Genomic DNA, 26,460 nt, shown 5'->3' on the forward strand with positions numbered 1-26,460 from the left:
CTAGCCCCCATTCCACTCAATCGCAATTGCCCAACATTCTTTTTAACTATAAATCTGCCCATGTTAATTCTCTGCTCAGAATGGTTCAACTCTTTGCATGGCCTTCAAAGACCGAAGTGTTTTGGTCTCTGTCTACGTATTCCATTTCATTTTCTTTCTCACATCTTATGTTCCACTAGTATTGACATCTCTGTGCCTTTACACGTGCCGTTTTCTTTTTGGTACGCTTGTCCTTCCTCTGCCTCACTGTTCAGTCATCGTCTCTTCCCATATGTATGCCTCTTCCCCTCTGCTGGGCGAAGGGTCCTGTTTTTCCCTTTGAACGTCCTCTGCTTACCATTCCAAAGGAGTGTTTTGTCCTTCAGTGAAATCATCATCAGAGGCTAAACACTGATCCTGATATGGCTTAAATATGTTGTTTTAAATTTGAATTCAAATCCTTTCAAGCTTTAGTCTTCAATAGATGCTCTGTGACCGAACATATTGGAGACTATTTATATAATGGTTTAACACATACTTTTTCTTTTTTTAAATTGAGGTATATTGGACTTAACAACATTATATTACTTAGAATATTATATTAGTTTCAGGTATACAATGTAATGATTCAATATTTTTGTAGATTACAAACCATACAAAGTTATTATAAAATATTGACTACATTCCCTGTGCTGTACAGCACATCACTGTGACTTATTTTATAGCTGGCAGCTTGTACCTCTTAATCCCCTTCATCTATCGATATTTTGCCTCTCTTCCTACCCCTCTCCCTTCTGGTAAGCCCTAGTTCTCTGTAAGTTTGCTTCTATTTTGTTATATTTGTTCATTCGTTTTGTTTTTTAGATTCCATATATAAGTGAAAACATACAGTGTTTGTCTTTCTGTCTGATTTTTCTCACTAAGCATAAAAACCTCCAGGTCTATACTTGTTGCAAATGGCAAGATTTCATTCTATTCCAGTGTGTGTGTGTATCTCACATCTTCTTTATCCATCCATTTGCTGATGGGCACTTAGGTTGCTTCTGTATCTTGGCTACTGTATAATAAATAATGCTGCAATTAGCACTGGGGTGAATATATCTTTACAAATTAGTGTTTTCATTTTCTTCAGATATATACCCAGGAGTAGAACTGCTAGATCACATGGTAGTTCTATTTTTAATTTTTTGAGGAACCTCCATACTGTTTTCCATAGCAGCTGCACCCATTTACATTCCCATTCCCATCACAGTGTACTATGGTACTCTTCTTCACATTCCCTCCAACAGTTATTTCTGTCTTTTTGACTACTGTCATTCTGACAAGTGTGTTGGTGATATCACTGTGGTTTTGATTTGCATTTCCTTGATGATTAATAATGTTGAGCATCTTTTCAAGTGCCTGTTAGCCATCTACATGTCTTTTTGGAAAAATGACTATTCAGGTCCTCTGCCCATTTTTTAATCAGCTTTTTTAATATTAAGTTGTATGACTTCCTTATGTATCTTGAATATTAAACTCTTATCATACACATCATTTGCTTACTACTCAGTGGGTTGCCTTTTTGTTTTGTTGATTTCCTTCACTGTGAAACAGCATTTTATTAGGTCCCATTTGTTCATTTTTGCTTTTGCTGCCCTTACCTGAGGAGAGAGATCCAAAAAATATTGCTAAAACTGATTTTGAAGAGTGTATTGCTTGTGTTTTCCTCTAGAATTTTTATGGTTTCAGATCTTATGTTTAAGTCTAATCCATTTGAGTTTCTTCTTGGATGTTGTGTGAGAAAATGCTCTAGTTTCTTTTATATATGGCTGCCCAGTTTTCCCAACACTGCTTATTGAAGAGACTGTCTTTTCCCCATTGTATGTTCTTGCCTCCTTTGTTGTAGATTAATTGTATGGTTTTATTCCTGGGCTCTCTATTCTGTTCCATAGATTAATTGTATGGTTTTATTCCTGGGCTCTCTATTCTGTTCCATTGATTTATGTGTCTTTTTTGGTGCCAGTACCATACTGTTTTGATTACCGTAGCTTTGTAGTATAGTTTGAAATCAGGACATGTGATACCTCCAACTTTGTCTTCTCAAGATTTCTTTGGCTATTTGGGGTCTATTGTGGTCACATACAAGTTTTAGGATTATTTATTCTAGTTTTGTCAAAAATGCCAAGGGTATTTTCATAGTGAGTACATGGAATTTGTAGACTGCTTTGGGTAGTATGGACATTGTAGCACTATTAATTCATGTGATCCATGAGCATGGTATATCTTTCCATTTATTTGTGCTGTCTTCAATTTCTTTCATCAGTGTCTTATTTTTCAGCCTATAGGTTTTTCCCCTCCTTGGTTAAGTTTATTTCTAAGTGTTTTATTTTTTCTGATTTGATTTTAAATGGGACTGTTTTCTTGATTTTGCTTTCTGATAGTTCATTTTTAGTGTATAAAAATGCAACAAATTTCTGTACATTAACTTTTTATCCTACAAATTTACTGAATTCATTTATTCTAACAGTTTTTTTAATGAAGTCTTTAGGTAGACTCTTTCTATATATAGTATCATATCATCTTCAAATAGTGGCAGTTTTACTTCTAGCCCCTTCCAGTTTGGATGCCTTTTATTATTTTTTCTCGTCTGTTGTGGCTACAACTTCCAATAAATATTACCTAGGGTGTGTCATAAATGGCCTTTATTATGTGGAGATATTTTCCATCTCTACTAACTTTGTCTTGTATCATGAGATGATGTTGAATTTTGTCAGATGCTTTTTCTACGTCTATTGAGATGATCATGTAATTTTTATCCTTTGTTAATGTATGATCTTTTTAATGTATTGTTGAATTCAGTTTGCTAATATTTTGTTGAGGATTTTTGAATCTAGGTTCGTCGGGGATATTTGCCTGTAATTTTCATTTTTTGTGGTGTCTTTGTCTGGTTTTAGTATCGGGGTAATGCTGGCCTTGTAGAATGAGTTTGAAAGTGTTCCCTCCTCTTCATTTTTTTGACATAGTTTGAGAAGGATAGGTATTGACTCTTCTTTAACTGTTTGGTAGAATTCCTCTTGTCTGGTCCTGAACTATTGCTTGTTGGCAGTTTTTTGATTAGTGATTCAGTTTCATTACTAGTGATTAGTCTGTTCAGATTTACTACTTCTTCCTAATTTGGTCTTGGATGATTATATATTTCTAGTTATTTATCCATTTTGTCTAGGTTTTCCAATTTGTTGACATATATCTGTTCATAGTATTCTCTTATCATTGTTTGTATTTATGTCATATTGATTGTAATTGTACTTGTTTGGACCCCCCTCTCTCTTTTTTCTTGATGAGTCTGGCTAAAGATTTATCAATTTTGTTTATCTTTTCAACAAACCAGCTCTTAGTTTCACTGATCTTTTCTATTGTTTGTTGGTCTCTATTTTATTAATTTCTGCTCTGATCTTTATTATTTCCTTCCTTCTGCTAATTTTTGCCTCTGTTCTTTTCTAATTCCTTTAGGTTGAAAGTTAGGCTTTTCATTTGAGACTTCTCTTGCTTCATTAGGTAGGCCTGTATTGCTATGAACTTCCTTCTTAGAACTACTTTTGCTGTGTCCCACAGATTTTGGAAAGTTGTATTTCTATTTTCATTCATCTCAAGGTATTTTTTTGATATCCTCTTTGATTTCTTCATTGACCCATTACTTTTGTAGTAGCATGGTGTTTAGTCTCCATGTGTTTGTGGTTTTTCCAGTTTTCTTCCTAGAGTTGATTTCTAGTTTCTTACTGTTGTGGTCAGTAAAGTTGCTTGATATGATTTCAGTCTTCTTAAATTTACTGAGACCTGTTTTGTGGCCTAGCATGGTGATCTATCTTGGAGAAACTTCCATGTGTGCTTGAAAAGAATGTGTGTATTCTGTTGGTTTTGGATGGATGTTCTATAGATATCTATTGTGTCATTTAAGGCCACTGTTTCCTTATTGATTTTATGTCTGGATGATCTATCCATTGATGTAAGTGGAGTATTACAATTTCTCCCTTTATGTCTGTTAATATTTGCTTTATATATTTAGGTGCTCCTGTATTAGGTTATATGTTTGAGAATGTTATATTCTCTTCTTGGATTGACTCTTTTATCATTATATGTAATGATAAATGATATATAATGCCCTTCTTTGTCTTTTGTTATAGACTCGGTTTTAAAGTCTACTGATATGAATATTGCTACCCCAACTTTCTTTTTACTTCCATTTGCATGGAAATCTACCGCTCACCTTTAATCTGTGTGTATCTTTAGCTCTGAAGTGAGGCTCTTGTAGACAGAATTTGTATGGGTCCTTTTTTTAACCATTCAGCCACCCTATCTTTTGACTGGAGCATTTAGCCCATTTACTTTTAAAGTGATTATTGATAGGTATGTAGTTGCTGCTATTTTGTTACATATTTCTTGGTTCTTTGCAGTTGTTTCTTTCCTTGGAAAAAGATCTAAAGGCAAAACTGAGTTAGGCAGAATAATGGCTAGCCCCAAAATGCCCATATCCTAATACTTAGAACCTGTGAATATGTTAAGTTACATGACAAAGGGAAATTAAGGTAGCAGATAAACAGCGTGGTTATCCTGGATCATCCAGGTGAGCTCAACATAATCACAAGGGTGCGTGGTTATCCTGGATCATCCAGGTGAGCTCAACATAATCACAAGGGTTCTTAAGAGAGGAAGAGGGAGGCAAAGAGGGGGTCAGAGAGATGTAATGTTGCTGGTTTTGAAGGTGGAGGAAGGGAGTCATGAGCCAAGGGAGGTGGGTGACTTCTAGAGAATTAAAAATGCAAGAAAATGGATTTAATGGATTTAACCCTAGAACCTCTAGAAGGAATGTAGCCCTACAAACACTTTGTGAGACCCGTGTCAGATGTCTGACAGAACTGTTTGATGATAAATTTGTGTTACCACTAAGTCAGCAATTTGTTACAGCAGTAATATAAAATTAGTATGCAAAGATTGAAGGAAAAAAATTTTGAATTTCTGATGGATAGGACTCTAAAGTTTTGGGGCACTGTATTGGTAGTTAAAACTGCCTATAAAGTAAAGAAATGGATTTTCTTGAGGAGATCATGAATGCTCATAGCCCATAAATCCTAACAGCTTATATGTTTCTCATTCTTTACATTTTTCTTATCAGCAGACTTCAGGGAAAGTCTTCAGGGAAAGTCAGAGTGCCTTCAGCAGTCATGAGAATGCTAGGGGCCTGGCATGGTCTTGCTCGCCCTTGTGTGTAAGGGTAGATGATTTGATGCTGGTGAGAAAGATGTTGGGGCAGCAGTTCTGTCAGATGCTGCACAACATCTGTTGATCCTTCATCATGATAATGACAAGAACCATAATGACCATTAATTGTTTAGCATATTTCAGAAGCTGTACATTATTATACTGACCATAAAGAGAAAAATCATATGAAGGAGTTATTACACCTATGTGTAAAACCAGGAAACTAAACTACAAAGAAGTTGTACTAAGTGACTCACCCAAAGGTGTAGAACACATAAAATCATGGTGCCTTTACAACGGTTTAGGTCTTTGTGACCCAAGACTGTGCTTTGTACACTGTATTGTACTGTCTCCCCAGCAAGCTGCACCTCTATTTTTCATTTTGGAATAAAAAAGCAGCTGGCAAAAATTTCTATCACGAAGACTTCGGTTGGAGGCTTCCGGGAAGATGGTGGAAGAGTAAGACGCGGAGATCACCTTCCTCCCCACAGATACACCAGAAATACATCTACACGTGGAACAACTCCTACAGAGAACCTACTGAACACTGGCAGAAGACCTCCCAAAAGGCAAAAACCCCCACACGTACCTGGGTAGGGCAAAAGAAAAAAGAATAAACAGAGACAAAAGGATAGGGACAGGACCTGCACCAGTGGGAGGGAGCTGTGAAGGAGGAAAGGTTTCCACACACTAGGAAGGCCCTTCACGGGCGGAGACTGCAGGTGGCGGAGGGGGAAGATTCGGACCCGCAGAGGAGAGCGCAGCAACAGGGGTGCGGAGGGCAAAGCAGAGAGATTCCCACACAGAGGATCGGTGCCGACTGGCACTCACCAGCCCGAGAGGCTTGTCTGCTCACCCGCCAGGGTGGGCGGGGCTGCGAGCTGAGGCTTCGGTCAGAGCACAGGGAGAGGACTGGGGTTGGCGGCGTGAACACAGCCTGCAGGGGGTTAGTGTGCCATGGCTAGCCGAGAGGGAGTCCAGGAAAAGGTCTGGAGCTGCTGAAGAGCCAAGAGACTTTTTCTTCCCTCTTTGTTTCCTGGTGCACGAGGAGAAGGGACTAAGAGCACTGCTTAAAGGAGCTCCAGAGACAGGCGTGAGCCGTGGCTAACAGCGCGGACCCCAGAGGTGGGCATGAGACGCTAAGGCTGCCACCACCAAGAAGCCTGTGTGCGAGCACAGATCACTATCCACACCCCACTTCCAGGGAGACTGTGCTGCCCGCCATTGCCAGGGTCCCGTGATCCAGGGACAACTTCCCCAGGAGAATGCATGGTGCGCCTCAGGCTGGTGCAACATCACGCCAGCCTCTGCGGCCGCAGGCTTGCCCCTCCCTCCCCCTGGCCTGAGTCAGCCAGAGTCCCTGAATCAACGGCTCCTTTAACCCTGTCCTGTCTGAGCAAAGAAGAGATGCCCGCCAGCAACCTACACGCAGAGGCGGGGCCAAATCCAAAGCTGAGGCCCTGGGAGCTGTGAAAACAAAGAAGCAAAAGGGAAATCTCTCCCAGCAGCCTCAGAAGCAGCGGATTAAAGCTCCACAATCAACTTGATGTACCCTGCATCTGTGGAATACATGAATAGACAACGAATCATCCCCAATTAAGGAGGTGGACTTTGAGAACAAGATTTATGATTTTTTTTCCCCTTTTCCTCTTTTTGTGAGTGTGTATGTGTATGCTTCTGGAGATTTTGTCTGTATAGCTGTGCTTCCACTATTTGCCCTAAGGTTCTATCTGTCCGTTTTTTTCTCAATAATATTTTAATAATTTTATCTTACTATATTTTGTTTTATCTTACTTTATCTTCTTTCTTTCCTTCCCTCCTTCCTTCATCCCTCCCTCCTTTCTTTCTTTCTACTTCTACTAATTCTTTCTACTTTTTCTCCCTTTTATGCTGAGCCATGTGGATGAAAGGCTCTTGGTGCTGCAGCCAGGAGTCAGTGCTGTGCCTCTGAGGTGGGAGAGACAACTTCAGGACACTGGTCCACAAGAGACCTCCCAGCTCCACATAATATCAAATGGCAAAAATCTCCCAGAGATCTCCTTGTCAACACCAGCACCCAGCTTCACTCAACGACCTGTCCAGCTACAGTGCTGGACATCCTATGCCAAGACAGGAACACAACCCCACCCATTAGCAGAGAGGCTGCCTAAAATCATAGTAAGTCCACAGACACCCCAAAACACACCACCAGACGTGGACCTGCCCACCAAGATCCAGCCTCATCCACCAGAACACAGGCACTAGTCCCCTCCACCAGGAAGCATACACAACACACTGAACCAACCTTAGCCACTGGGGACAGACACCAAAAGCAACAGGAACTACGAACCTGCAGCCTGCAAAATGGAGACCCCAAACACAGTAAGATAAGCAAAATGAGAAGACAGAAAAACATACAGCAGATGAAGGAGCAAGATAAAAACCCACCAGACCTAACAAATGAAGAGGAAATAGGCAGTCTACCTGAAAAAGAATTCAGAATAATGATAGTAAAAATCTTGGAAATAGAATAGACAAAATGCAAGAAACATTTAACAAGGACCTAGAAAAACTAAAGATGAAACAAAAAATGATGAACACAATAAATGAAATGAAAAATAAGGAAAAAAGAATGAAAACAACTGAGGAAAGTCTCAGAGACCTCTGGGACAACATTAAATGCACCGACATTCGAATTATAGGGGTTCCAGAAGAAGAAGAGAAAAAGAAAGGGACTGAGAAAATATTTGAAGAGATTAGAGTTGAGAACTTCCCTAATATGGGAAAGGAAATAGTTAATCAAGTCCAGGAAGCACAGAGAGTCCCATACAGGATAAATCCAAGGAGAAATACACCAAGACACATATTAAACTCAAAAATTAAATACAAAGAAAACATATTAAAAGCAACAAGGGAAAAACAACAAATAACACACAAGGGAATCCCCATAAGGTTAACAGATGTCACAAAGAAAACTACAGGCCAATATCACTGATGAAAACAGATGCAAAATTCGTCAACAAAATACTAGCAAACAGAATCCAACAGCACATTAAACGGATCATACACAATCATCAAGTGGGGTTTATTCCAGGAATGCAAGGATTCTTCAATATACGTAAATCAATGAACATGATAAACCATATTAACAAATTGAAGGAGAAAAACCATATGATCATCTCAATAGATGCAGAGAAAGCTTTCGACAAAATTCAACACCCATTTATGATAAAAACCCTGCAGAAAGTGGGCATAGAGGGAACTTTCCTCAACATAATAAAGGCCATATACGACAAACCCACAGCCAACATCGTCCTCAATGGTGAAAAACTGAAACCATTTCCACCAAGATCAGGAACAAGAGAAGGTTGCCCACTCTCACCACTATTATTCAACATAGTTTTGGAAGTTTTAGCCACAGCAATCAGAGAAGAAAAGGAAATAAAAGGAATCCAAATCAGAAAAGAAGAAGTAAAGCTGTCACTGTTTGCAGATCACATGATACTATACATAGAGAATCCTAAGGACTCTACCAGAAAGCTACTGGAGCTAATCAATGAATTTGGGAAAGTAGCAGGATACAAAATTAATGCACAGAAATCTCTTGCATTCCTATACACTAATGATGAAAAATCTGAAAGTGAAATTAAGAAAACACTCCCATTTACCACTGCAACAAAAAGAATAAAATATCTAGGAATAAACCTACCTAAGGAGACAAAACACCTGTATGCAGAAAATTATCAGACACTGATGAAAGAAATTAAAGATGATACAAATAGATGGAGAGATATACCATGTTCTTGGATTGGAAGATTCAACACTGTGAAAATGACTCTACTACCCAAAGCAATCTACAGATTCAGTGCAATCCCTATCAAACTACCACTGGCATTTTTCACAGAACTAGAACAAAAAATTTCACAATTTGTATGGAAACACAAAAGACCACGAATAGCCAAAGCAATCTTGAGAATGAAAAACGGAGCTGGAGGAATCAGGCTCCCTGACTTCACACTATACTACAAAGCTACAGTAATCAAGACAGTATGGTACTGGCACAAGAACAGAAAGATAGATCAATGGAACAGGATAGAAAGCCCAGAGATAAACCCACGCACATATGGTCACCTTAACTTTGATAAAGGAGGCAGGAATGTACAGTGGAGAAAGGACAGCCTCTTCAATAAGTGGTGCTGGGAAAACTGGACAGGTACATTTAAAAGTATGAGATTAGAACAATCTCTAACACCATACACAAAAATAAGCTCAAAATGGATTAAAGACCTAAGTGTAAGGCCAGAAACTATCAAACTCTTAGAGGCAAACATAGGCAGGACACTCTATGACATAAATCACAGCAAGATCATTTTTGACCCACCTCCTAGAGAAATGGAAATAAAAACAAAAATAAATGGGACCTAATGAAACTTCAAAGCTTTTGCACAGCAAAGGAAACCATAAACAGGACCAAAGGACAACCCTCAGAATGGGAGAAAATATTTGCAAATGAAGTAACTGACAAAGGATTAATCTCCAAAATTTACAAGCAGCTCACGCAGCTTAATAACAAAAAAAAAAAAAAACCCAATCCAAAAATGGGCAGAAGACCTAAATAAACATTTCTCCAAAGAAGATATACAGACTGCCAACAAACACATGAAAGAATGCTCAACATCACTAATCATGAGAGAAATGCAAAACAAAACTACAATGAGATATCATCTCACACCAGTCAGAATGGCCATCATCAAAAAATCTAGAAACAATAAATGCTGGAGAGGGTGTGGAGGAAAGGGAACCCTCTTGCACTGTTGGTGGGAATGTGAATTGATACAGCCGCTGTGGAGAACAGTATGGAGTTGTAGTTCCTTAAAAAACTACAAATAGAACTACCACATGACCCAGCAATCCCAGTACTGGGCATATACCCTGAGAAAACCATAATTCAAAACGAGTCATGTACCAAAATGTTCACTGCAGCTCTATTTACAGTAGCCCAGAGATGGAAACAACCTAAGTGTCCCTCATCGGATGAATGGATAAAGAAGATGTGGCACATATATACAATGGAATATTACTCAGCCATAAAAAGAAACGAAATTGAGCTATTTGTAATGAGGTGGATAGACCTAGGGTCTGTCATACAGAGTGAAGTAAGTCAGAAAGAGAGAGACAAATACCATATGCTAACACATATCTATGGAATTTAAGGAAAAAAAATGTCATGAAGAACCTAGGAGTAAGACAGGAATAAAGACACAGACCTACTAGAGAATGGACTTGAGGATATGGGGAGGGGTAAGGGTAAGAGAGAGGCATGGACATATATACACTACCAAACGTAAGGTAGATAGCTAGTCGGAAGCAGCCGCATAGCACAGGGAGATCAGCTCGGTGCTTTGTGACCGCCTGGAGGGGTGGGATATGGAGGGTGGGAGGGAGACGCAAGAGGGAGGAGATATGGGAACATATGTATATACATTGCTGATTCATTTTGTTTTAAAGCAGAAACTAACACACCATTGTAAAGCAATTATACTCCAGTAAAGATGTTAAAAAATAAAAAATTTGTATCACACCTTCCTTTATGAAATCTGCCTCCCTTCCCTAAAACCAATCCTGTACACAGAGCTGTTTGATATATTAGATAGCTCACTATTTTTAATAGATGTTGCACATCAGTCTGCTGCTTATGGCACTGAAGAACTAGTATTTCACTACAATATCATCATACAAAATATCATTGTATTTTCCCAGGCACAGTGTTGTGATATGCAGTAACACTTAACTCAGAGTCTATTAGGACGTTTTCCCAGAACAAAATGTGTCCCAGAAGAAACCATGTGATGTGGTTTATCCTGGTGTGTTATTTTCTCCAGAGCACTTGTCTCCTCCCCCTGAAAGCTCACATATTTTAAGCTTCACAAATAACACTTTCAAGAGGACTGTGAAATGAAAGGCCCACACAGTGATGGAGGACTGTAGGGGGCATGCGTGTGTGTTTGCTTTCCTTAGCCGGATTCTGAAAAGGTACAGAATGTGGGAGGTGTTATGACAGGTTTCATGAGGCCTGGGGAACATGAAAGAATCCCTTCATCAGCCTTATTTTTGCAGAACTTCAAAGGGAGGCCAAGAAAGAATATGTTTAGGAGCAGTCAGGCTAGAAATTCACCATCTACTCTTGTTTGTTTCAATTGTGTTTCAAGTCCATTGCTCAGGTGACCTCATGCTGTGCTGGGAACTGACAGGGGTGGTGAGCACAACTGCTTGTCAAAACTTTACTAAGTTGCCACCTGGGTTTTTTTCTTTCCATCTCAGGCTATGCACGTTCATCTGGAATGGAAGGTGGTGACTAAGGAACCAGCAGATAAGAGATTTGTATCTTTTAGGGTTGACCTATATATTTTATCCCCAAGAAGTTGGAGGTGAGAAAATTCATACTTTTATTTATATTAATCAATCATTTTAATTAAATATAACCAGTGTACTCAAAACCTAAGTGCCTCCTGTTTCAAAGAAAATACTGTTTTATCTTCTCTCTAGACCATGCCACTTCATACATCCTGTGGATAATATTAAACATGTGATAACTGGCATTATCCTGCCCTTGAGAAACTTGTCTAATTGGGGAGAAGAGACCTCACATGTGGAACAATCCAGAAGTACTTAAGGCACCTACCATAAAGGCTTAACACATTAAAGAACTGAGAATTATTTGGCTATAACAGAGAATCTGCTAAATTAATGGCATGGCCAATACATGCCATATTTCCAAAGAGGGTGCTAGGACTATGGGCCAAAATTACCTGGGAATGTTCGAGAAGGCAGTGAGTGTGTAAGCTGAACTTTAAGGAAATCTGTAGGAATTGAAGGGGTAGAGGAGAAAAACAAGGGCATTCTAGGTGGCAAGGCTGCTGCATGCCCGTCCCCAGGTAGGTCCGGGAGGAATTGGAGAGGTTGGAAAAGGGGTTGGAGAGGCAGGTTAGGCAAGGCCTTGAGTGCTTTCATAAAAGTTTACACCGGGTTCTTCAGGTAAAGGCAGCATTTTTCTTTTTTTTTAGATCAGAGTGGTGGCAGGTACGAAAGTATAGGCTGAGGGGCACTGGCTGTGGTGAACAGGATGTTCTGGGTGATACAGGGACAGGGAATAGGGTGTCCGGCTGGGGAGGTCCTTTAATGGACCCAGCAGTGAGAGAAGAGGGCAGGAGAATGATGAGTAGCCCCCTTAAGTGCCAGATGCCTTTCATATATGATCCCGTTTGTTTTTATCCTCTGGAAATCCTGCACAGTGGCTATGACTCTCCTTACTTCAAAGATGAAGAAACTGAAGCTTGGGCAAGTATGATAATGAGCTTCACGTCAAAAGACTACTATTTTAGTAGAACTTTCCTTGGCTCTAAATCCCCTGTTCTTTCCACTTTGTCAGGCTGCTGGGAGCTCATAAGCACAAAGTTACTGCATGTCCTGATTCAACCTCCACGTTGCAACTGCCAACAACAGAGCTTGTATCCCCCTCACAGACACACAAACGCGGTCAGCTCATCACTCCCACGCTTCCCAAGAGGCTGGGAAAGCGAATCAGAACGTTAATTGAAGTCCTCTCCTTCCTGAGTTCCACCGTGGTGATCCCACGATATCACACACCTGTGAGCCTTTTCTCCCTTTCCGGGTGCTCTGGGAAAGATATACTTCACAGTATTTACATTTTGGAACCTTGAAAGGCAGGTTGTAATTAAATTCCTTTTTCTTTTTTTTCCACCTTGATGTCATCTGTTCTCACATGCACAACCAGATGTCCTATACACAACACCCTCCCAGGAATGATGGCCTTATCCTGGAATGATGTGTTTAGTGTCTCTCCCACACCTGATTGAGAGCTGTTTGAGGATGATTGCTTAAAAAAAAAAAATATATATATATATGTATATGCTTTCCTAAGTTCTGGATCTTCATCTAACACCTTGATATGCCTAACGGAAGTATACAGTAAGCACTCTGACTACATCTATAGCACAATAAACAACCAGGCATTTCAAACAAATATTCGCAAGAAAATCAGTGGATTCAAATATTCAGATTAAACAATTGGACACGTGGATTTAATGTGGATGGTCCCCTGTTGTGAAGGCTTAGTATTTGTAGGTGCTCATCTTATACAGTAAGTAAACACAAATAGGAAACCAACATTTCTTACTAGATAGTCTCAGCCCCAGGTATCTTATTTATTTATCTTTGCAATGAATCTGTTTTTAGTCAATTTACTGTTATTTATATATTATTTTATGTATCAATATGCATTTTATGTGATGTATCTCTCTATATTTTATATTATTTATCATTCTTTAATTATTAAATTCATTTTGGTTTCTTCCCTGGCACTATTTTTAAAATTTCTGTTTCACCCCATTGTCATGTTGCATAACAGAAACAAGTGAGATAACAAGTGACTTGAGTTTTAGTTCCTCTCCTGACTCTGTGACATTGAACAAGTCATTCCTCCTCATGCATCAAATTCCTCCTCTGTAAAGTGACTGAGTTACTTTAAATAAGTGTTACAGTTTCTAAATAAGTGTTACAGTTTCACCAACTAACTCTCAAATTTACAGGCAAGGAAAAGTGGGATGGTTGTAGCTGAGGGCTAGTGTGTATCAAACTTGGAGGTTTCCAAGAAGTCATAAACCAGCCGGGTGGGTTTGACCTGATTGATAACTTTCCCGGCCTAGCATCTCAGCTTGGCTGCCTGCTTGACTCCTGACCAAACTTCCTGGCAGCCCTTCTAATGTTCAAGCATTCTGCGTAGGGGGTCTTGGAAGAAGTAAATATGCTGCAATTGAAGTTTCTGGTTTCCAACTTTTCACCACTAGGACCCTTTTCTGTTAAATTGTTCCTTTAAGAATTTCTTTGTTTTTAAAGTTTTGCCAAGCAAACTTCATTATTTCTGTAATGATTCTATTCCTTTGTATTTGTGTTGACAAAGAGATGTTGAATTGTTAATCTGAGCTTTCTGGTAAAACAGTGATAATCATCAGTGTGACTCTCCAGTTAAAAGCAAAAAACTTCAATTGTTATTTCATGTGATCTGTGTGGAGGTAAATGTATGATTTCCAATTATGACAGGGCTTCACATAAAGATGGAAAGATCTGGAGCAATACGGGGTGAGGGAAGGATACTGACTAGTGGTCCTTTGTTAGAGATACATGGGAAGGGGAATTCTCAGGGCCAAGCCAAGTTGTGGTTAGAGCAGAGGAAATGCACAGCCAGGTACTTCCATGTGTAGGCAAGCATGTTCACCAGAAAAAATTGCAGATTTGAATGAAACAGCAGAAAGAACCCAAGAAGGGGGTTTAGGGAAGTACAGAACCAACAGTATGTGGAGTAACCTAAGATGACAGTCATGCGGTAGAGTAACTAATCCCAAGGTTTGAAACAATATTTTGGTGTAAAGTTACTTTGATACAATGCTAATTCAGTGTGAGGTGAGAGAATTCCACCTGGTGCAGTGTGTCTGGTTGGCTAGGGCAGTAAATTGAGATGGGTTCTCACGCTCTTGGATGGGAAGAATTAATGTTGTTAGAATGGCCATACTACCCAAAGCAATCTACAGATTTAATGTGATCCCTATCAAATTACCCATGACATTTTTCACAGAACTAGAAATAATGCTGAAATGCATATGGAACCATGAAAGACCCAGAAAGCAATCCTAAAGAAAAAGAACAAAGCAGGAGGCAAAACCCTCCTAGGCTTCAGACAGTACAACAACGCTACAGTAATCAAACCGGCAAAATAGACATATGGATCAATGGAACAGAAGAGAGAGCCCAGAAATAAACCCACACACCTATGGTCAATTAATCTTCAACAAAGGAGGCAAGAATATACAGTGGGAAAAAGTCTCTTTAGTAAGTGGTGTTGGGAAAGTTGGACAGCCACGTGTGAATCAGTGAGGTTAGAACACACCCTTCTCACCACACACAAGAATAAACTCAAAACGGCTTAAAGACTTAAACATAAGACACAACACCATAAAACTCCTAGAAGAGATCATAGGCAATATATTCTCTGTCATAAATCATACCAATGTTTTCTTAGGTTTCTTAGGTCAGTCTCCCACAGCAATAGAAATAAAAACAAAAATAAACAAATGGGACCTAAATGAACTTAAAAGCTTTTGCACAGCAAAGGACATACCATAAACAAAACAAAAAGACAACCTATAGAATGGGAGAAAATATTTGCAAATGATGCACCCAACAAGGGCTTAATTTCCAAAATATACAAACAGTGCATACAACTAAACAACAAAAAACAACCCAATTGAAAAATGGGCAAAAGACCTAAATAGACATTTTTTCCAAAGAAGAACTACAGATGGCCAATAGGCACATGAAAAGATGCTCAATATCTCTAATCATTAGAGAAATGCAAATCAAAACTACAATGAGGGGCTTCCCTGGTGGCTCAGTGGTTGAGAGGCCGCCTGCCGATGCAGGGGACACAGATTCGTGCCCCGGTCCGGGAAGATCCCACGTGCCACGGAGCGGCTGGGCCCGTGAGCCATGGCCGCTGAACCTGCACGTCCGGAGCCTGTGCTCCGCAACGGGAGAGGCCACAACAGTGAGAGGCCCGTGTAAAACTACAATGAGGTATCACCTCACACCAGTCAGAATGGCGGCCATTAAAAAGCCTACCAATAACAAACACTGGAGAGGGTGTGGAGGAAAGGGAACCCTCCTACACTGTTGGTGGGAATGTTAGTTGGTACAGGCACTGTGGAAAACAGTATGGGGGTTCCTCAGAAAACTAGAATTACCATACAATCCAGGGCATATGTCCAGACAAAAACTCCTGGGCATATATCCAGACAAAAACTCTAACTCAAAGAGATACGTGCACCTCTACGTGCATACCAGCACTACTCACAATAGCTAAGACATGGAAATGACCTCAATGTCCACTGAGAGATGAATGGATAAGAAAGATGTGGTATATTACACAATGGAATACTACTCAGCCATAAGAATGAAATAATGCCATTTGCATCAACACAGATGAAACTAGAGATTATCATACTAAATGAAGTAAAAGAGAAAGACAAATACCATATATCACTTATATGAGGAATCTAAAATATGACACAAATGAACTTATCTATGAAACAGAAACACAGTCACAGACATAGAGAACAGACTTGTGGTTGCCAAGGGGGAGGGGGAGTGGGAGGCTGGGGCTAGCAGATGTAAGCTATTATATATAGAATGGATAAACAACAAGGTCCTATTATATAGCACAGGGAACTATATTCAATATCCTATGATAAACCATAATGGAAAATATTAAAAAAGGATATATACATATGTATAACTGAATCACTTTGTTGTATAGCAGAAATAAACACAATATTGTAAATCAACTATACTTCAATTAAAAAAATAAGAAAAAAAAGTTGATATGGGTTCTGTTATTCCTGAGGCCAGCATGAGGATGGACCTCAAGTCTTCAGAAGCCTGGTACATAGCTATTGAGACAAAAATGAATGTTGGTTAAATTGTTCTGATTATTTGGAATTTTAAAAATATTAGATTGAATAAATGAATGATCAATCCTATGTTTCACATCTGTAGAATTCAGGAAAAGTCTAAATAGAGAATGGATGTGGGCTGGAGTGGAGTGAAGTGGAGAGAGATCATGGAGTCGAGCCATATACAACATTCTCTAGGGTTGGTGTGGGGAAGGCCAGCCTGTTGAAGAAATACCACAGCACTGATGTGTAGATGGAATCCTTGATTCCTAGTGACCAATAGGTAGAGCTCAGACCTGGTCTGGAGCCAGAGAAAAACAGGATTCAGGGCCTGGATTACTATGAGATCCAAGGATGGTCTCAGAACAGTGCCATAACCATGCAACAAGGAACCTAGGGGTAGAGATCATGTGAAGTCACTTAGCCCCACCCAACACACCTCTCAATTTATGTTTAAGGAAACTGAGGCCCAAGGAAATAAAGTGATTCACTCAAGTTCACACAAATAGAGAGCTGAGTATGGGTCTTCTGATCTTTCCACTGCTTCACACTGGCTCACCCATAAATTGACAAAGACCCCAGAAAACCCCTTGGTTTGTGGCAGTCTCAAAGATTTCCACAGTGCTCTGCTAGACTGCCTTCTCCTAAAATACCCTCCAAATTGTACCATCAAATGATGTTCTTTTCCCTCCTGAAACTGTTAGGAATGTTCTGGTCACATCTGACAAGTGGAGCAGAACTCATACGCTTTGCAAAGGCCTTTCATTAGCCAAATACAGGAAAGCCTCATTACTTTGAGTGAATCAGTGAAGGCCTATCAAATAAGATATGTGAGCCAAACTAAACCCTGACCCAAAAACCAGGACAGGTCTCTTTAGTGTAAAGAAGCACAAATAGCAATCTATGGAACTAGAATGCCAAAGTACTTCCAGATATTTTATGAGGCTCAAATCCCTCACTAAGTCCTAAATTAGTCTGCATTATGCAATACTTAAATATAAATAAAAATTTAAATTTTATCAAATATATATAATCGCTAGCCTTCAACATTCTTACCTAATGAAGGTTCTAGTAGATCTACACCAAAGACTCAGTTTGGTTGTACATAGATTCCTATTTGTGTAAAGAATGAATACTCTTTATTATCTCCCTTTTGTTTTCCGATCTAAGATTCAATGAACTTAATGTTGGGAAAATTCAACTTCAGAGAATTCAATTCAGTGGTCTTTAACGCTATTCACCAATCAGTCAACTATTTCAAATGATTTTGAGAAAAATTATGTCAAATTTCACGTTCTGTGGAAAACTGAAGGACAGATTTGAGATTGTCTATTGAAATTCTTCTGCAACTTGGCACTGTTCTAATGACAGAGGTTGGCAAACTGTAAGGGATCAGAATAAATATTTAAGTTTTGCAGGCTACATGTGATCTCTGTCTCATACCTTTCTTCCTTATCCCTACCCCCCAACCCCTGATGATAAATCTTTAAAAATATTTTTTAAAGTTCTAGCTATGGGCCATACAAAAATAAACATGGCCATGTTTGGCCCATGGGCAATAGTTTGCCCATCCGTATGAGTCTTTGAGTGATATGTCTATAGATTTAATATCAGATATATTTTGTCATCTCTTGGTACATGGGTCTATAGCTAATTACTCACAGTACATCAGTCTGGACTTAAAAGTTCTCCCAAACACCAGTGCTTACTTACCTTGTGGAGCAGTCATGGACATGCACATAAAATTTGCTATATACCACAGACCCTATCCATACAAACAGAATTTTGCATAAAATTCAGAAGGCTCATTGACTGTCTAGATCTGTTCATAGACCCTAGGTTAATCAAAACATGTTCTAGATAAGCATTGTTTTTCTTATTCTCTCCCCACACCCACCCCCAAATGGCCAATCATTCCTACATACTGATACAAATATCTTCTTCTAAGAGAACTTCGGGTAAAGTGAACAACATTCTGAGCATATGAAATTAAAAGTCTGGCTAATATGCTTTTCATGGAATGTTTGCCAATTTGTTTATTCATTTTGCTATATTTAGATGTTTAACTAATTGAAGACTTTTTTTGCTATTATAAAATGGTGAACATCTTTGTGCATAAAACTTTTTGTTTTGTGACTATGTATTTTCTCTCATAACTGGAATAACTGGATCAAAGGATCAAAAGAAGAAAGCTTTTTAAGAATTTTGTTAAACACAACACCAAAGATAGTTATCAAATCAAAAGAGAAGAGAACAAAAGAGGAAGAGAAGAAAAAACACCTACAAAAACAAATCCAAAGCAATTAAGAAAATGTCAATAGGAACATACATATCAATAATTACCTTAAATGTAAATGGATTAAATGCTCCAACCAAAACATACACTGGCTGAGTGGATACAAAAACAAGGCCTGTACATACACTGTCTACAAGAGACCCGCTTCAGATCTAGGGACACATACAGACTGAAAGCGAGGGGATGGAAAAAGGTATTCCATGCAAACGAAAACCAAAAGAAAGCTGGAATAGCAATACTCATATTAGACAAAATAGAGTTTAAAATAAAGACTGTTCCAAGAGAAAGGGAAGGACACTACAGAATAATCAAGGGATCAATCCAGTAAGAAGATATAACAATTGTAAATATATATGCACCCAACATAGGAGCACCTCAATATGTAAGGCAAATGTTAACAGCCATAAAAGGGGAAATCAACAGTAACATAATAATACTGGGGGAGTTTAACACCCCACTTACACCAATGGACAGATCATCCAGACAGAAAATCAATAAGGAAACACAAGCCTTAAATGACACATTAGACCAAATAAACTTAATTGATACTTATAGGACATTCCATCCGAAAGCAGCAGAATACACTTTCTTATCAAATGCACATGGAACATTCTCCAGGATAGATCATTTTGTGGGCCACAAATCAAGCCTTGGTAAATTTAAGGAAACTGAAATCATATCAACCTCAAAACTGAGATGAGAAATCAATTACAGAAAAAAAAATGTAAAAAGCACAAACACATGGAGCCTAAACAATGTTACTAAACAACCAATGGATCACTGAATAAATCAAAGAGGAAATCAAAAAATACCTAGAGATAAATAAAAATGAAAGCACAATGATCCAAAACCTATGGGATGCAGCAAAAGCAGTTCTAAGAGGGAAGTTTATAGCAATACAATCTTACCTCAGGAAACAAGAAAAATCTCAAACAACCTAGCTTTACACCTTAAGCAAACAGTGAAAGAACAAACAAAACCCAAAGTTAGTAGAAGGAAATAAATCATAAAGATCAGAGCAGAAATCAATGAAATAGAGACAAAGAAAACAATAGCAAAGATCAATGAAATTAAAAGCTGGTTCTTTGAGAAGATAAACAAAATTGATAAATCTTTGGCCAGACTCATGAAGGAAAAAGGGGAGAGGACTCATATCAATAAAATTAGGAATGAAAAGGAAGTTAAAACTGATACCACAGAAATACAAAGGATCATAAGAGACTACTACAAGCAACTATATGTCAATAAAATGGACAACGTAGAAGAAATGAACAAATCCTTAGAAAGGTACAAACTTCCAAGACTGAACAAGGAAGAAATAGAAAATATGGACAGACCAATCACAACTACTGAAATTGAAACTGTGATTTAAAAACTTCCAACAAACGAAAGTCCAGAACCAGATGGCTTCACGGGCAAATTCCATCAAACTTTTAAAGAAGGGTTAACACCTATCCTTCTGAAACTCTTTCAAAAAATTGCAGAGGAAGGAACACTCCCAGTCTCATTCTACAAGGCCACCACTACCTTGATAACCAAAACCAGACAAAGATATCACAAAAAAAGAAAATTACAGGCCAACGTCACTGATGAACATAGATGCAAAAATCCTCAACAAAAATACTAGCAAACTGAATCCAACAACACATTAAAAGGATCAAATACCATGATCAAGTGGGATTTATCCCAGGGATGCAAGGATTCTTCAATATATGCAAATCAATCAATGTGATAAATCATATTAACAAATTGAAGGATAAAAACCGTATGATCATTTCAATAGATGCAGAAAAAGCTTTTGACAAAATTCAACACCTACTTATGATCAAAACTCTCCAGAAAGAGGGCACAGAGGGAACCTGAAACATAATAAAGGTCATATATGACAAACCCACAGCAAACATCATTCTCAATGGTGAAAAACTGAAAGCATTTCCTCTAAGATCAGGAACAAGACAAGGATGTCCACTGTCGCCACTCTTATTCAACAGAGTTTTGGAAGTTCTAGCCACAGCAATCAGAGAAGAAAAAGAAATAAAAGGAATCCAAATTGGAAAAGAAGTAAAGCTGTCACTGTTGGCAGATGACATGATACTATACATAGGAAATCCTAAAGATGCTGCCAGAAAACTACTAGATCTTATCAATGAATTTGTTAAAGTAGCAGGATACAAAATTAATGCACAGAAATCTCTTGCATTCCTAAACACTAACAACAAAGGATCAGAAAAAATTAAAGAAACAATCCCATTTACCATCACATCAGAAACAATAAAATACCTAGGAATAAACCTACCTTAGGAGGCAAGAGACCTGTACTCAGAAAACTGTAAGATACTGATGAGAGAAATCAAAGATGACATAAACAGATGGAGAGATATACCATGTTCTTGGATTGGAAGAATCAGTATTACCAAGATATCTACAGATTGAATGCAATCCCTATGAAATTACCAATGGCATTTTTCACAGATTTAGAACAAAAATGTTTACAATTTGTATGGAAACACAAAAGTCCCTGAATAGCCAAAGCAATCTTGAGAAAGAAAAACGGAGCTGGAGGAATCAGGGTCCCTGACTTCAGACTATACTATTGCTACAAAGCTACAGTACTCAAAACAGTATGATACTGGCACAAAATCAGAAATATAGATCAATGGAACAGGATAGAAAGTCCGGAGATAAACCCATGTACCTATGGTCAACTAATCTATGACAAAGAAGGCAAGAATGTAATGTTGAGAAAAGACAGTCTATTCAATAAATGGTGCTCAGAAAACTGAATAGCTACCTGTAAAAGAATGAAATTAGAACACTCCCTAACACCAAAAATAGAGAATGGACTTGAGGACACGGGGAGGGGGAAGGGTAAGCTGGGACAAAGTGAGAGAGTGGCATTGACATATATTCATCTCCAAATGTAAAATAGATAGCTAGTGGGAAGCAGCCTCATAGCACAGAGAGATCAGCTCGGTGCTTTGTGACCACCTAGAAGGGTGGGATAGGGAGGGTGGGAGGAAGACACAAGAGGGAGGGGATATGGGGATATATGTATACATATAGCTGATTCACTTTGTTATACAGCAGAAACTAACACAACAATGTAAAGCAATTATACTCCAATAACGATGTTAAAAAAAATGAAATTCGAAATGGATTAAAAACCTAAATATAAGGCCAGATACTATAAAACTCTTAGAGGAAAACATACGCAGAACACTCTCTCTCTGACATAAAATGTAGCAAGATCTTTTTTGACCCACCTCCTAGAGTAATGGAAATAAAAACAAAAATAAGCAAATGGGACCTAATGAAACTTAAAAGCTTCTGCACAGCAAAGGAAACCATAAACAAGACCAATAGCCAAAGCAATCTTGAGAACGAAAAACAGAGCTGGAGGAATCAGGCTCCCTGACTTCACACTATACTACAAAGCTACAGTAATCAAGACAGTATGGTACTGGCACAGAAACAGAAAGATAGATCAATGGAACAGGATAGAAAGCCCAGAGATAAACCCATGCACATATGGTCACCTTATCTTTGATAAAGGAGGCAGGAATGTACAGCGGAGAAAAGACAGCCTCTTCAATAAGTAGTGCTGGGGAAACTGGACAGGTACATGTAAAAGTATGAGATTAGATCATTCCCTAACACCATACACAAAAATAAGCTCAAAATGGATTAAAGACCTAAATGGATTAAAGGCCAGAAACTATCAAACTCTTAGAGGAAAACACAGGCAGAACACTCCATGACATAAATCACAGCAAGATCCTTTCTGACCCACCTCCTAGAGAAATGGAAATAAAAATAAAAATAAACAAATGGGACCTAATGAAACTTCAAAGCTTTTGCACAGCAAAGGAGACCATAAACAAGACCAAAAGACAACCCTCAAAATGGGAGAAAATATTTTCAAATGAAGCAACTGACAAAGGATTAACCTCCAAAATTTACAAGCAGCTCATGCAGCTCAATAACAAAAAAACAAGCAACCCAATCCAAAAATGGGCAGAAGACCTAAATAGACATTTCTCCAAAGAAGACATACAGATGGCCAACAAACATATGAAAGAATGCTCAACATCATTAATCATTAGAGAAATGCAAGTCAAAACTACAATGAGATGTCATCTCACACCAGTCAGAATGGCTATCATCAAAAAATCTAGAAGCAATAAATGCTGGAGAGGGTGTGGAGAAAAGGGAACCCTCTTGCACTGTTGGTGGGAATGTAAATTGGTACAGCCACTATGGAGAACAGTACGGAGGTTCCTTAAAAAATTACAAATAGAACTACCATATGACTCAGCAATCCCACTACTGGGCATATACCCTGAGAAAAACATAATTCAAAAAGAGTCATGTACCAAAATGTTCATTGCAGCTCTATTTACAATAGCCAGGATATGGAAGCAACCTAAGTGTCCATCATCAGATGAATGGATCAAGAAGATGTGGCACATATATACAATGGAGTATTACTCAGCCATAAAAAGAAACGATATTGAGTTATTTGTAGTGAGGTGGATGGACCTAGAGTCTGTCATACAGAGTGAAGTAAGTCAGAAAGAGAAAGACAAATACCATACACTAACACATATATATGGAATCTAAGAAAAAAAAAATGTCATGAAGGACCTAGGGGTAAGACGGGAATAAAGACACAGACCTACTAGAGAATGGACTTGAGGATATGGGGAGGGGGAAGGGTAAGCTGTGACAAAGTGAGAGAGTGGCATGGACATATGTACACTACCAAACATAAAATAGATAGCTAGTGGGAAGCAGCCGTGTAGCACCAGGAGATTAGCTCGGTGCTTTATGACCACCTAGAGATGTGGGATAGGGAGGGAGATGCAAGAGGGAAGAGATATGGGAACATATGTATATGTATAACTGATTCACTTTGTTATAAAGCAGAAACTAACACACCATTGTAAAGCAATTATACTCCAATAAAGATGTTTAAAAAAAAAGTTGTTTACAGCATACATACAAGATAAAATTAAATTTGAGAAAATGTAAGCAGATGAGGAATACATATAAGAAAGATAAGCTATAGCTAGCAGGGTGGCTGGTATGTGGAATGAATTCTGTGAAGCCCTACACAGTAGACAGAGATCGACCACACATTCACTCCTAAGCTTTCTAGCCAACAACACAGAGAGGGAGACACAGTAGATGATGTGGCTTCTACTTCATTTTGAGGACCAAATGAAGCATTCACAGGAAAATAAAGCAAAATGATTCCATTTAAGAAAACAGGAAATGCTCAACATCATTAATCATTAGAGAAATGCACATCAAAACTACAATGAGGTATCATCTCACACTGGTCAGAATGGCCATCATCAAAAAATCTACAAACAATAAATGCTGGATAGGGTGTGGAGAAAAGGGAACTGTTGGTGGGAATGTAAATTGATACAGCCACTATGGAAAACAGTATGGAGGTTCCTTAAAAAACTAAAAATAGAACTACCATACGACCCAGCAATCCCACTACTGGGCATATACCCAGAGAAAACCATAATTCAAAATATACATGCACCCCAATATTCACTGCAGCACTGTTTACAATAGCCAGGGCACAGAAGCAACCTAAATGTCCATCAACATAGGAATGGATAAACAAGATATGGTTCATACATGCAATGGTATATTACTCAGCCATGAAAAAGAACAAAATAATACCATCTGCAGCAACATGGATGGACCTAGAGATTGTCATACTGAGTGAAGTAAGTCAGACAGAGAAGGACAAATATCGTATGATACTGCTTATATGTGGAATCTAAAAAATGGTACAAATGAACTTATTTACAAAATAGAAATAGAGTTAAAGATGTAGAAAACAATCTTATGGTTACCGGGGGAAAGCGGGGGGGAGGGATAAATTGGGCGATTGGGATTGACATATACACACTACTATATATAAAATAGATAACTAATAAGTATCTACTGTATAGTACAGGGAACTCTACTCAACACTCTGTAATGAGCTCTATGGGAAAAGAATCTAAAAAAGTGTGGATGTGTGTATATGTATAACTGATGCACTTTGCTGTACAGCAGCACAAAGTAACACAACATGGTAAATCAACTATACTCCAATAAAAAAATTAAAAAAAAATTTTGTACCATAAAAAATTTTGTTGCTAACTACTAAATCAGTTATATATATATATATATATTTATATATATCATATATATTTTTTAATATGGGTATATATATATATTTTATTTGGGGGGTCATCATAGGAAATATTCAGGTATTGTACAGAATGCAACATTTGCGGTGTTTACCCCAAACATCACTTTTTTCCTCTATACTTTAAAGGTCTAAAGAATATGAATCCCTAATCACCTGTCCTCTTGAGTACCAAGAATCCTAATATACTGAATTTACCTTTGCCTCAGTGAACAGTCAATCCTGAGATCTTTGTGGCTTGATATTATTTTGATAATAATTAAATTTCTGGTAGAAATTACTTCGGTAGAATTTTCATTACTCCATTTATTCACCCAACAAGTATCATTTAGTATCTATTTTGTACAGTAGTGTTCTAGGCAAGAGAATATATCATCATTATCATAACATCATCAGGGGCAATAATAATATTAAAACAATAGCAAAGCTTTTATTATGTAGTGCATACTAGGTGCCCGCCATTGTTTTAAGTGCTTTTACATGTATTAACTTATCCTACTCTACGAGGTAAACAGTTTTAGCATTCCATTTCACAGATGAGGAAACTGAGGACTAACGAAGTTTATGAATAAGCCCCAAATCATCTAACAAGTAAGTATGAGAACCAATGTTTGAACTCAGGCAATCAAAATAGATATCTCCTGGTCTCATGACTATCCCACGCTAATATAGTGAGAGTATTCTATACGGGGTGAAGAATTTTCCATTTCAGTGTTTCGAGTCATCTATACAGATGAAATTTTGTTTGCAAGAGAGGTGAATAAGATGAGGAAGAAGTGACAATGGATCACGAGCTTGTATGTTTCTCTTTTCCTGGACGTAAGTCCAAGCAAACTTCTCCCTGCACACGGGTGAACCCTTCCCTGAACAGACACATTCAGACCATGTTAGCAGAAGACCATGTTAGCAGAAGACCCTGTGGCCCAGACTCAAGTAACAGCAAATGTTTTTTCAAAGCATTCACCGGTTAGGGTGCTATTCTTCAGGCATGCCATTTCCCAGAAGGTTCTTTTGTCTTTTTCCCCAAGCCTCCCCTGATTTTAGCTCCATTTATTTTGCTTGTTATCCTCAGGGCCTTGCACAAGTTCCCAGGTCTTAATGCAGCCTCACAACAGGATTTGAAGGGAGTGAATCTTCAGTGACTAACGCTGTTGGGAATTCTGTTAAAGAAACACTTTCCTTATTAAGAGAAAATCTGTGCCCTGCCTCTAGGTCACTCTTAGCTT

General features: G+C 38.4%; 1 long non-coding RNA gene across 1 annotated transcript in view; it reads left to right on the forward strand.

Moving 5' to 3' along the window:
• The window catches only part of LOC113624044 (uncharacterized), an 88,811-nt gene that overhangs the window by 42,964 nt on the left and 19,387 nt on the right, over positions 1–26,460 (forward strand). The window contains exons 2-4 of the long non-coding RNA XR_003434179.1: positions 11,518–12,845; positions 12,992–13,357; positions 25,771–25,825. This is a non-coding gene — a long non-coding RNA (uncharacterized LOC113624044). The remainder of the gene's footprint in view (positions 1–11,517; positions 12,846–12,991; positions 13,358–25,770; positions 25,826–26,460) is intronic.

This window comes from Aethalodelphis obliquidens, unplaced genomic scaffold (assembly GCF_003676395.1).
Source record: "Aethalodelphis obliquidens isolate GAN/ISIS:26980383/991018 unplaced genomic scaffold, ASM367639v1 scaffold12, whole genome shotgun sequence".
Taxonomy (NCBI): domain Eukaryota; kingdom Metazoa; phylum Chordata; class Mammalia; order Artiodactyla; family Delphinidae; genus Aethalodelphis; species Aethalodelphis obliquidens.